This window comes from Salmo salar, chromosome ssa10 (assembly GCF_905237065.1).
Source record: "Salmo salar chromosome ssa10, Ssal_v3.1, whole genome shotgun sequence".
Taxonomy (NCBI): domain Eukaryota; kingdom Metazoa; phylum Chordata; class Actinopteri; order Salmoniformes; family Salmonidae; genus Salmo; species Salmo salar.
Genome location: NC_059451.1, coordinates 82,436,778 through 82,449,782, shown reverse-complemented (window position 1 = coordinate 82,449,782; position 13,005 = coordinate 82,436,778). Strand labels below are relative to the sequence as shown.

General features: G+C 41.0%; 1 protein-coding gene across 2 annotated transcripts in view; it reads left to right on the top strand.

Moving 5' to 3' along the window:
- enc2 (ectodermal-neural cortex 2) overlaps positions 1 to 6,782 on the top strand; it is a 47,632-nt gene extending 40,850 nt beyond the window's left edge. For both annotated transcript variants that reach the window (XM_014124439.2, XM_014124438.2), the window contains one exon: positions 5,779 to 6,782. The gene's annotated coding sequence lies outside the window, so the exon portion shown is untranslated. The remainder of the gene's footprint in view (positions 1 to 5,778) is intronic.
- The last annotated feature ends 6,223 nt before the right edge of the window (positions 6,783 to 13,005 follow it).

Below are 13,005 nucleotides of genomic sequence, written 5' to 3'. Positions count from 1 at the left end.
GTTACAACCGAGAACAGATGATTTTTACACACTTCAGCACTTATTTTGAAGTGGTGTCCAAATACTTTTGTGTATATATAGTGTATATATACAGTTTTGATTTAAGTCACAGTTCGCCAGGGCACACACACACCTGAATGCAATCATGACTCCTTCAATGCCCACCACAATAACAATCTGTTTCTCTGAATAGTCTTGTGAAAACCAACACTGTAAAATCATATTTTATAACTTAGCTAGTCATGTTTGCAATAGAACAAGCTTTCAAATCATGCCCACCTGACCCAGATTGCGATTTTATAATGGACCGTTTTTGGATTGCATAAACAACGGCAGTCATTGTGTGCTGGCAGGGATGCAGGGTTGTGTTCCAAATGAAACTATTAGTGTACTTGCTCTAGTTCCTGACCAGCTAGTAGAGCTCAAAGTACCTTATAGTGGAAGATTCTTCTTTGAGTCATAAAAGTGCATTAAAATTGCTTAGGAACTGTGCACACTGGCTAGGTTTGTGCCACTTTAAGACACCAGTTAGTCGTCTCACTCAAGACACCAGTCACTTTAAGACACCAGTTAGTCGTCTCACTCAAACCCTTGCAATGTTTTTTTTCTTATGTTGCACCGACCCTAGATTTTCCAGGAGTAATCTTATGCTACTGAATGTGTCCAGAGTGTTTTTCTGATTTTGTTATCAACAAAATGTGGCAAAGTACAGTAAATGTAAAATCAACAGTGTAATGTTTGGATTCACTCTTGTCAGGTGAACTGTTGTCCTCAACTTTGGTCTAATAATTTTCCCAAACTTTAAATTGCTATCATGGTTGTTTTTCATATTTCTTCTGTAAGAAACAATTAAATGTAGCCCTATCCATAGGCCAATTCCCACGAGTGTAAAGGGTTAAGACGCTCTGTATGGGGTGTAAGAGCAGGATGTGCAGAGATGTTGCCAACACAAAGGTTGGGTAGACTTAATGGAGCCTTGTTGGTCTCCATTTCCAGGGCATGTTGCATCTTGTCTAAGAGCGACACAATCGTAGGCTGATGCAGAAGGAATTAAAAGATAATTGGGCTTAATTGTCTGTCTTATCCCTTTACTCATTTGTTAGTAGAGTCCTTTACAGGCTTTGAAGGTTGATACTGCAGGATTACTCATAAATATTATTACCTGTTTAAAGTGTTTTTACCCCTTTCATTACCAGCGAAGCAAAACTGTCATCGTAGACTGTCATTTTAGCTGCCTTTAAGCTTCTTAATGCAGCAGCAATTTTGTACGTAATTAAAACGACTTCAAGATTCCTGGAATTTCATTTCATTCCACATAGATCATAACATTTTCTACGAAAGTGTTTTTTTCTCTGAATTTGGTTTATTTCTAGAGTTTGTTTGTTGGATGACAGCCGCACAGAAGCTAAAACCTTTTTTTCCCCAGCTGCCCCTGATAGGAGGGGAACTCTTATGATTAAAAACTCACTTTTAAAGCAACATGCTGCACGATATGCTGCTGTTTTCCAATAAATATGCTAACCTGAGAGAAACCTTATTGCTTTATTCATGAGTCCCATTGAACAGATGTGAATTATATTAAAATGTTATCTATACTATGTGATTTAGTGACTTCTGTAGTGATGATCAAAGAGGTGTGTAAGCACTGCAGTGCACCGTGTGAATTTATCCTTTCCCTTGCTACCTGGATGCGCCCATAATATCCAGTACACCGGTATGTTCTGAAATTGTTTGATTGCTGCTATTTAATGCCTCTGCACTCTCAAAGGGAAAGGATTAGCATTAAATTGGAGTGCAGTGAAAACATGTCAAGGTGACGAGGAGAGGATTAACGGTGCTTAGCTTGGAGGGCCGCAGAGGTGGAACGAGGGGTTTCTCTTCTCCAAATCCTCTGGGTAAACACTCTGCTCGCGGCGGGCTGCTACTGCCGAGAGCGGATCACAGAGAAGCAGAGGAAGGGAAACGTAAAGAAAGCTTAACTTCAAATCCCTGCCTCACTCTATAGGACCAGGAGAAAGAGAGAGGCTCAAAGGAAAGGCTCTCACCATCTCATTTAATTCAGATGCATTCTAATTCTAAATGCTAAAAAAAAGAAATCTCGCTGGGGGATTTTGAAACCAGTTCTACCTCTCTAGTGGGATTTCTCAGCCTTGCCGGAAGTGTGTAGGCCAAACTTGAATTAGAAACTGTACGCATGGCCTAGTTCTAATACCTGTTTAATGTAAGCACTGAGCAGCCATGCTGCCTGTCCTCAGGAGTCTCCATACTGTAAATCCTATAAAACCATGTCACGCATCAGTTAACACAATAAGCATGTTTCCACACCCGTTTGGTTTATCCTACCGCTGGGAGTTGACATTGCCCATGAAAAGGGATGTGATACCTGACCTATAGTAACTGCAGTAACTCCTTTTGTAAAAAAAAAAAATGTTTTTATATATATATATATATACTGCCGTTAAAAATTTTGGGGTCACTTAGAAATGTCCTTGTTTTTGAAAGAAAATCACATTTTTGGTCCATTACAATAACATCAAATTGGTCAGAAATGCAGTGTAGACATTGTTAATGTTGTAAATGACTGTTGTAGCTGGAAACAGCAGATTGTTTTATGGAATATCTACATAGGCCCATTGTCAGCAACCATCACTCCTGTGTTCCAATGGCATGTTGTGTTAGCTAATCCAAGTTTATAATTTTAAAAGGCTAATTGATCATTAGAAAACCCTTTTGCAATTGTTAGCACAGCTGAAAACTGTTGTCTGATTAAAGAAGCAATAAAACTGGCCTCTTTAGACTAGTTGAGTATCTGGAGCATCGGCATTTGTGGGTTTGATGTGGGTTTGATTACAGGCTCAAAATGGCCAGAAACAAAGAACTTTCTTCTGAAACTCATCAGTCTATTCTTGTTCTGAGAAATGAAGGCTATTCCATGTGAGAAATTGCCAAGAAACTGAAGATCTCGTATAATGCTGTGTACTACTCCCTTCACAGAACAGCACAAACTGGCTCTAACCAGAATAGAAAGAGGAGTGGGAGGCCCCGGTGCACAACTGAGGAAGAGGACAAGTACAGTTGAATTCAGAAGTTTACATGCACCTTAGCCAAATACATTAAAACTCAGTTTTTCACAATTCCTGGCATTTAATCCTAGTAAAAATCCCCTGTTTTAGGTCCGTTAGGATCACCACTTTATTTTAAGAATGTGAAATGTCAGAATAATAGTAGAGAGAAATATTTATTTCAGCTTTTATTTCTTTCATCACATTCCCAGTGGGTCAGAAGTTTACATACACTCAATTAGTATTTGGTAGCATTGCCTTTAAATTGTTTAACCTGGTCAAACATTTCGGGTAGCCTTCCACAGACTAAGTTGGGTAAATTTTGGCCCATTCCTCCTGACAGAGCTGGTGTAACTGAGTCAGGTTTGTAGGCCTCCTTGCTCACACACGCTTTTTCAGTTCTGCCCACAAATTTTCTATAGGATTGAGGTCAGGGCTTTGCGATGGCCACTACAATACCTTGACGTTGTTGTCCTTAAGCTATTTTGCCACAACTTTGGAAGTATGCTTGTGGTCATTGTGCATTTGGAAGACCCATTTGCGACCAAGCTTTAACTTCCTGACTGATGTCTTGATGTTGCTTCAATATATCCACATACTTTTCCTGCCTCATGATGCCATCTATTTTGTGAAGTGCACCAGTCCCTCCTGCAGCAAAGCACCCCCACAACATGATGCTGCCACACCTGTGCTTCACGGTTGGGATGGTGTTCTTCGGCTTGCAAACCTCCCCCTTTTTCCTCCAAACATAACGATGGTCATTATGGCCAAACAGTTCTATTTTTGTTTCATCAGACCAGAGAACATTTCTCCAAAAAGTAAGATCTTTGTCCCCATGTGCAGTTGCAAACTGTAGTCTGGCTTTTTTTATGGCGGTTTTAGAGCAGTGGCTTCTTCCTTGCTGAGCGGCCTTTCAGGTTATGTCGACATAGGACTCGTTTATCTGCGGATATAGATACTTTTGTACCTGTTTCCTCCAGCATCTTCACAAGGTCCTTTACAGTTGTTCTGGGATTGATTTGCACTTTTCTCACAAGACGTTCATCTCTAGGAAACAGAACGCGTCTCCTTCCTGAGCGGTATGATGGCTACGTGGACCCATGGTGTTTATACTTGCGTACTATTGTTTGTACATATGAACGTGGTACCTTCAGGCGTCTGGAAATTGCTCCCAAGGATGAACCAGACTTGTGGAGGTCTACAAAAAAAATTCTGGTCTTTGGCTGATTGCTTGACATCATAGGATAATCAAAAGCAAAGAGGCACTGAGTTTGAAGATGGGCCTTGAAATACATCCACAGGTACACCTCCAATTGACTCAAATGATGTCAATTAGCCTATCAGAAGCTTCTAAAGCCATTACATTTTCTGGAATTTTCCAAGCTGTTTAAAGGCAGAGTCAACGGTGTATGTAAACTTCTCACCCACTGAAATTGTGATGCAGTGAGTTATAAGTGAAATAATCTGTCTGTAAACAATTGTTGGAAAAAATGTCCTAACCGACTTGCCAAAATGATAGTTTCTTAACAAGAAATTTGTGGAGTGGTTGAAAAACGAGTTTTAATGACTCCAACCTAAGTGTATGTCAACTTCCGACTTCAACTGTACATTAGTGTCAAGTTTGAGAAACAGAATCCTCACAAGTCCTCAACTGGCAGCTTCATTAATTAATACCCGCAAAACACCAGTCTCAACATCAACAGTGAAGAGGCAACTCTGGGATGCTGGCCTTCTTTAATCAGAACAAATGTTTTCAGCTGTGCTAACATAATTGCAAAATGGTTTTCTAATGATCAATTAGCCTTTTAAATTATGAGCTTGGATTAGCTAACACAACGTGCCATTGGAACACAGGATGGATGGTTGCTGATAATTGGCCTCTGTATGCCTATGTAGATATTCCATTTAAAAAAAATCAGCCGTTTCCAGCAACAAAAGTAATTTACAACATTAACAATGTCTACACTGTATTTCTGATAAAATTTATGTTGTTTTAATGAACAAAAAATTTGCTTTTCTTTCAAAAACAAGGACATTTCTAGGTGACCCCCAAACTTTTGAACGGTAGTGTATATAATTTAAGAAATAGAGGTATGACTGCTTTGGAGCTTTCTATGCGCTAGCCTTCCTAAATCTGTTAGCAGTCCTCCTCCCTTGTTATTTTGATCTGAGCCATGTTTGGTTCGGTGGCTGTGGAGCTCACTGGCCCATTGTTTTTTTGCTCCAGGGCTGCAGGTACTTCCAACTCCAACGCTGATCATGCTACGTGCGGGATCATTTGCACAATATATGGAATGCTGACAACAGGGGGGTTGGTTGCTGGGAGGAGGGGAGAGAGGAAAAGAGGTTGCCTCAAAGCCAAAACCAGAGGAATACAACAGCAGATGTACAAACTGTGTGCGCCCGTTTCCCAAGTGAAGTCATGCATCTGTCAAGTCCGTACACATTGTTTATGGGGGGAAAAAATGCATTTACATGAGGAGGATCTGCTTGAAAAACAACTGTTGAACTGCATGATTATTGTACAGTAGTCTTACTGTGAATCAATATTTTGCACGGCATGAATGTACAGTAATCATCTTGCACTGATACAATCCAGAACTGAGATGGCTTGAGTCTGTATTTCTCATTGGAGCTGTTTTGTCGGTTGCCGTTTTCTCCCTCCTGAGACTTGGGTTTCACAGTTTTTTTTCCCCCCCACCCTTTCTGTTCACAGGTGTCACATGTTTCTGACCGTAGTGACTGGCAGAGGCTTGCTAGGGCTTGCCTGCCCGCAGCACAGCGTGACGTGTGTCCATCGGGTGACGAGTGTGGCTCCGCCAGCGTCGCCCATTCCTGCTCCTCCAACCCCCCCCCCCCCCATTCCAGATGATCTGAACACAAGGTCCTCAAAGAGGGATGTCATCAGCTGGCTCTACTCCTTCATAGCACAAAGAGACATCCACACCATGCTTCCAAACAGTCTTATCCATGACCATGGAGAGAAATAGACACTTTATAGACAGACCACTGACTTGGTTTGGGTATATTGCGCAGTATTTTTGACTGAGGCTATTTTTGAAACGTGTTCTTCTTTTGAGGGATCCACTACTAGATCATTCCACCTCTCAACCCGGGCGAAAATAGCCTCAAGGGCTGATGTGTTTTTTGTAAATGACAATTGATAAACTACAGTAAGCAGGAACACTATCCGTTCCATCATAGGTGGTGCTGTAGGCTCTCAGCACACAGGATTTATGAACTCGGCAAACGCTCATATCCAACAAATAGCCTACAGTGCAAGTCAACTTTATAAAACAATGAGATATATCAAAGAAACACAATGTATCATTGACCTTTCAGAGGAAATAGTTTTTTTTTACATGGAAACAACATTGATTCAACCAGTTTTTGCTCGGTGGGTTGATAATGGGTCAATGAGGGTACTAACCTTTTTTTCTTCTCTGAATTGTGTTTTATTTCTGGAGTTAGTTTGTGGGATGACAGCCGCACGGAAGCAACAACCTTTTATTTTTTTTCAGCAGTCCCTGATAGGAAGGAGAACTTAACAGGAACTTTTTAATGATAAGGATTCACTTTTAAACTGCAGTTTTCCATGTGAGGGGTGCCTTCAAAGACTGTAATAAGGCCTCCTTGTGAACTGAATTCCTTGTGCCTAATACTGGTAGGAAGGTTTGTCATTTCACTCTGAAGTGTTTGAATAAATGACTTTTTGATGCATGTTGACTGGTTCCATAAGTACAGGGAAACGGCTTAAATAAGTGCCTCAGCTTGTCATCTTGATTTGTGACAACTCTAATGCAGACATTCCAGAGGGCTTTGAAGTAGAGAAAATCAGCTTATGATAATAATTTCAGTTGGCTTAAAACCAGTGGGGATTTATTCCAGAATTTCATCCCTTTTCTGACTTGGTTACTCTGATGAGAATGTTAGGTCACTCAGAAGTGTTCTGCTAAGTCAGCCAAATGGTAGAAATGGTAGTAAGCTCACTTCAACAATGCAAATAATGTTCTCATGATGAATTATTTAATGCAAGGTTTTTTGGAAGCACACTTCAGTCCATATTTTATTTTGCTATAGGAAAAGACTAACTATTGCAGTATCCAACCTCAAATGACTCCTGTATTTTCACGTGTATATACAATCCTTCCTTCCTTTATGAGCACCAATATAAAGACCTTGAGACAAACCTAGCGAAGGCAACGGTAAGTTCGCCTGGCTCTGCCTGCTGAATACATTGTCTGCCTAAATGAATGATTTAAGGTTTTATTCATAACTCAGTTTGCCTAACAATCCTCTCCTCCCCAGAATACAAGGGTCTTATCCTATAATGTTTGCACTGCTACAGTGAGAAGCTATTAGCACGACACATTAGGATGGGAGTGACTGGTGTGGACGCAGACCACATCAGTGATATTTCCTGCTTCTTCCTGGCCCCTCAGGGTAAAGAAACACACACTTTTGATTCTCTCAGCTTTTTTTTTTTTTAGCTGAAAGGAACAAGTCTAATTCCCAGGCTCCAGCCATAAAAAATAAAGTTCAAATGGGTATATTCCTTTAGACGTTCACTCATCCTTATGTTCGTCCAAATAACAACCACCCAAAGTCATTTAGTCAACCACCCATTCACCAATCAGTGGCAGTATGGCCACAAGGTTGTTGCGTTGCTGTTTATAGCCCATTAGACATATTTCCCCCTCCCCTCTAATCAGCCTGTGTGGCTGTCAGCCCAGAAGCTTTAGCAGCAGTTCCAAAGGCAGCCAAGGGCACAGGCAGGCGTCGCCAGGCATCATAGCAAGCCCCCTGGGCAGGTGGAAGGTGAGTCCTCTGCCAGGAGACTATCCGACCTGCCTCTCAGCCGTCTGGACAGACCACCTGCTGCCCTTTGTCATCACTGATATCACATATCATCCAAGATCACCCTCCTTCCAACACCCCCTTAGGGTTCTACGAGGGACTGCTACCATCACACTCCTTTTTCATTATGACCAGTTAAGATTATGTTTTCAATGACCTAGTAGATCTCTGGGCTTGTTCTGCATGGGAACTACAGCCAGGTGTTGAATTGGAATGGAAGTGATTCCCCCCCCCCCCAAAAAAAAAAATATGAGTCGCTTCTCCATACTTATTTCACTGAGAAAACAAAGAATTTGCCAGTATAGGCCTATGCTGTTTTCCATTCTAAGATGATGGCAGAGGTGTATCACTGTACTACATAATGAGCTTCTCAACTTAACTGCTTTCAGGCTGCAGCACCTCCAAACTACTAATGGGATAGTCTGTGTATAACCCTAATAGCATGCTAGCATTCACAGAGAGCTGACTCTCGTTGAAATGCAGCAGCAGTTGTTCTGTTTTTTTTCCCTTAGCTGCTTCATAATTGAGCAATCTTGGAGCATCCTCGCTCATGTATATTTGAGCATATCCACTCCTCTCTTCCCAGTTCACAAAATCCCTCAAGCAATACTTAAATCTCCCTAAACTTCACAGGAGTTCAAAGTGCAATGAAGTGCAACAATTTTATTTTCATGAAAGGCTATTACACAGTACATTGAAGTCTTTTTGTCTACTGTTTTTAATAACTAAATATCCTTTAGCTAACAGCTTTTTTACTGTTCCCGAAAAGAGATTAAAGAATGCCTTGTTTTTTCAAGCTAATTTCTTGCATTTTCTGCATTTACACAATCACTACATGTGACAGTACATCCCCAACAATAAAAGAACCAGCTAGCAATAAATACATATCTCTTGATGTCCAATTATGTAGGAACATTCATCCATATCAGTTCTCTCTTGTCTCTCCTTTAGTGTTGCCATGTGCATCACTTTGAGATAATTGCCAGCTAGTAAATCTCTTCTGAAATGATACTGTTCATAAGGCTTGAACATGAACAATCCCTTACCCCTGCAAGCTCCATGAAGCTGTTCACAACTCTGGAACTTTGTCAACTAGAGCTATTGAAATTCTGAAATGCTTTGGTGTTTTAAAAGGCTTTTGCTTTCTGTAAACTTTGGAGTATCTCTCAATGAACAAGGAAAAGGATCTGATATACTGTGAGCCACACTGGGTGACCACCATACTGTGAGCTATACTGTACATATAGAAGGCTAATAGCCTGGCAGCTTCCCAGAGAGGTCATGGACACAGTACAGTAGAGTGGAGGAGTAATGCATGATGGTCAGAAAATCATCACATTAAGAGCACAGAGAGAGTCAGTCACACTCACTTCACGCTGTAATGCCAATCATAGATCAGGGCCTGTCTGATGCTCCACCAGCTCATCTTTTATTTACCGCTGATTAACAGACGTGAAAAAAAGACGTTCCATTAGCCCCGTAAGTCTGTCAAAATAGGTCAACAACCTGAGCAGCTCATCTCCCTCCCCATCGATGGGATTGACAGTGGTCTGCTGCTCTTAACCTCAATTGCTTAGCATGCAGTTCTGTTCTGCAGGAAGTGTTATCGACCTTCTCTCTGAATGCCTTGGATACACAGACTCTCCTGGGGGTTGAGAGGTCAGAGGTCAAGCTGAGGGTTGGCTGCAGCCGTATTGTGTGTAAGGGGTGGCTGGTGTGCCTGTCGTGGAGAAGAGAGCAGCAGGATTGGACTGGCCTGACTGCACCACTGGGACAGACAGCTGCTCAACAGGACTACAACACACCTCCACTACAAACAGTACTACAATTATAATGTATTATATAGCTATTATAAGAGTTTATCTTAAATGTACTCAACCTACAGGTACCAAGTTCCCAATGGGCAAAATTAAAAATAAAAAAAATGAGAAAAAAAGGTGGGCTGCATAAGGTTGAAAGCATTTAAAATACAATTGTGCAATCTTTTTCAACAATCCATGGACTAAGCTGAGCTGGAATTCAGAACTAAATATTATAAACCCAGTCAAAGTTTCCATAAGGACACAACTGTTGCCCCCCCTGTATTGTAAATAATGTATAGCAGCCATGGTTTTAGATTCTAGATTCTGAAACATTTGTGAGATGAGCTGAGCCAGGTCCATAGTTTTCCAAAAATATGAATTTATTCATTAGTTCCTATTTGCAGGTTTTCACATATCCAGTTTTCATGAATGTCTTATTAAATTTAGGATCAGGAATGTGATATTGGAATTTTGATCCTATTAGCTATTCATGCATAGGAATGGAGAGGGGAATGTCTAGTGGATGGATGACTGAGAAATAACATTGCCTTCAAAACAACCCAATCAAGCTTGAGAATGGAATTATGATGTGTCAAGTGAAGAGCGATGGGCATCTGTGAAGCCCCACACTGCACGAGCGATAGAACAGCAGAGTATGTTTGGTGAATGTATTTTCTCACAGTGCTGGATGCACCTCTCCTACATTTCATAAACAGAACAAAAACAATAACAAATGTGCTGGGGCAAACTGGTGTTTTTTCACTTAATGCAGATTCCAGCTTTAATGGACATTTGTGTAGGGGTTGATACATTCTTAGTTCGGGCAAATCAACTCAGACATTTTAAAGTAGATATTACAAACTTTAGAATCCTTTTTAAAGGACATTTCCTGCAACAACAGGGTGGACAAATTAAGATCCTGCACCTGTTCAGCGAATCTTTTTATCATTATTTACAGATATGTGAATTATTTTATGTAAACCTGCTGAGAACATCCTCAACTGACTAATGCTTTACTGTTTAATTCCAAAAAGAATAGAATGTAGGAGAGAATATTACAATTCTACAGAAATGTGTGTGCTTTCCGGTCAAGCTGAGACACGCTCCAACTAGGTTCTATGGAAAGCCCGACTCATTACGATTTTAAGTTTACATAACAGGAGTCTGGAGCTGCAGTACAGGTAAGCCCAGGGCTCGCCAACCCAGGTGCTCTGTCTGCATTACTCTGGGGTGATGTCATCTTTCTGTCTGTCTGGTAGTACATGTGCCAAGTGTAGGAAGAACTATGTGAAAAAGGCTACTGTAAAATCAGAGGTCACCTCTCAGAGCAGTGCTGAAACATGTTAGCTGCAGCAGCAGTGAAAAACTTGGCAATGACAACAAAGCTTGTGCTGGATGCCACAGACACACACACACTCATAAGCCATGCATATGCACGCAATCCCGCACATACACACACACGTGCACGAACAGACACACACAAACTACAATATACAGTACCTTGCAAAAGTATTCATCCCCCTTGGCGTTTTTCCTATTCTGTTGCATTACAACCTGTAATTTAAATGGATTTTTATTTGTATTTCATGTAATGGACATGCATAAAATAGTCCAAATTGGTGAAGTGAAATGAAAACAAGTAGTTGTTTCAACAACAAAAAATGTAAATTGAAAAGTGCTATGTGCATATGTATTCACCCCTTTGCTATGAAGTCCCTAAATATGATCTGGTGCAACCAATTACCTTCAGAAGTGACATAATTAGTTAAATAAAGTCCACTTGTGTGCAATCTGTGTCACATGATCTCAGTATATATACACACCTGTTCTGAAAGGCCCCAGAGTCTGCAGCACCACTAAGCAAGGGGCACCACCAAGTAAGCGGCACCATGAAGACCAAGGAGCTCTCCAAACAGGTCAGGGACAAAGTTGTGGAGAAGTACAGATCAGGGTTGGGTTATAAAAAAATATCTGAAACTTTGAACATCCCATGGAGCACCATTAAATCCATTATTAAAAAATTGAAAAAATATGGCACCACAACAAACCTGCCAAGAGAGGGCTGCCCACCAAAACTCATGGACCAGGCAAGGAGGGCATTAATCAGAGGCAACAAAGAGACCAAAGATAAGCTGCAAAGCTCCACAGCGGAAATTGGAGTATCTGTCCACAGGACCACTTTAAGCCGTACTTAGTTTAGTTTAGTTTATTAATTCGACCATTTTAAAAAACAAGCACACATAAAACTTAAAAGCCATACATGCACATGAATAAAATCATGGAGGATAACACACAATAAAGTCTGGGACTTATTTCCATTGTGGTCCTCTTGAGACAAGATGGCTAGACAAGATCGAACACAGCATGACAGTGAAATCATAAAAGAAGAACATCTATCTCATCATTCCAGTTACATCATAGGGGTTATTCATATGGGCACAGAGGACATCAAAAATATTTTTACTTTATTTTTAAAGCTGTCCAGAGAGGACATTGTTTTTATAGGCAGAGGTAACTCATTCCATTCTGAGGCTCCAGTATACAAGAAAGTACCTTTCCCAGCATTACTCCTGAACCTGTATAAGCACACATCAGCAACACCTGATCTGGTGCTGTGATTGTGTGCATCCCTAACACGAGGAAAGTAATCACTTAGATATCTGGGCGCAGGACCATAAATACTCCTGTAAACTAAACCTAGTCTAATCTGGGACACCCTAGCCTCAACAGGCAGCCAGTTTAGTTCCTGAAAGCAGATCCTGCCTATGTGAGTACGTGGACTCACCTTCAATACTACCCTGATCAACTTATTCTGGGCTATCTGGAGTTTCCCCTTCATAAGTTTAGATAAGCCCCCAAACCAGGAAGTACTAGCATAGTCAAAATGGCATTGAATGAGTGCAGTAGCTAGCACTTTCATGGAGTCCTTATCAAGCAGCTTGGACTTTCTAGTCAAAAACGTAGTCCTGGCATTAACCTTCGCTAGCACCGTATTGGCCATGCTCACACCTCCCAAGCTTCCATCAAGGATACATCCCAAGTAGCTAACAGAGGTTTTAGTAGTCAGCACCTCACCCCCTAACTCCACTCTGATTTCAGACGACCTACACAATTTAGGTCTGGATCCAAAAATAATTGCTTCAGGTTTCCCTAAGTGCAGAGATAGCTTATTATCTCCAAGCCATTTGCTAATGTTAGTAAGCTCTGTGCTAAGTATGCTCTCCAACATAGTTTTACTTTTGTGAGACACCAGAAGTGTAGAGTCATCCGCATAAAGAAAAAGA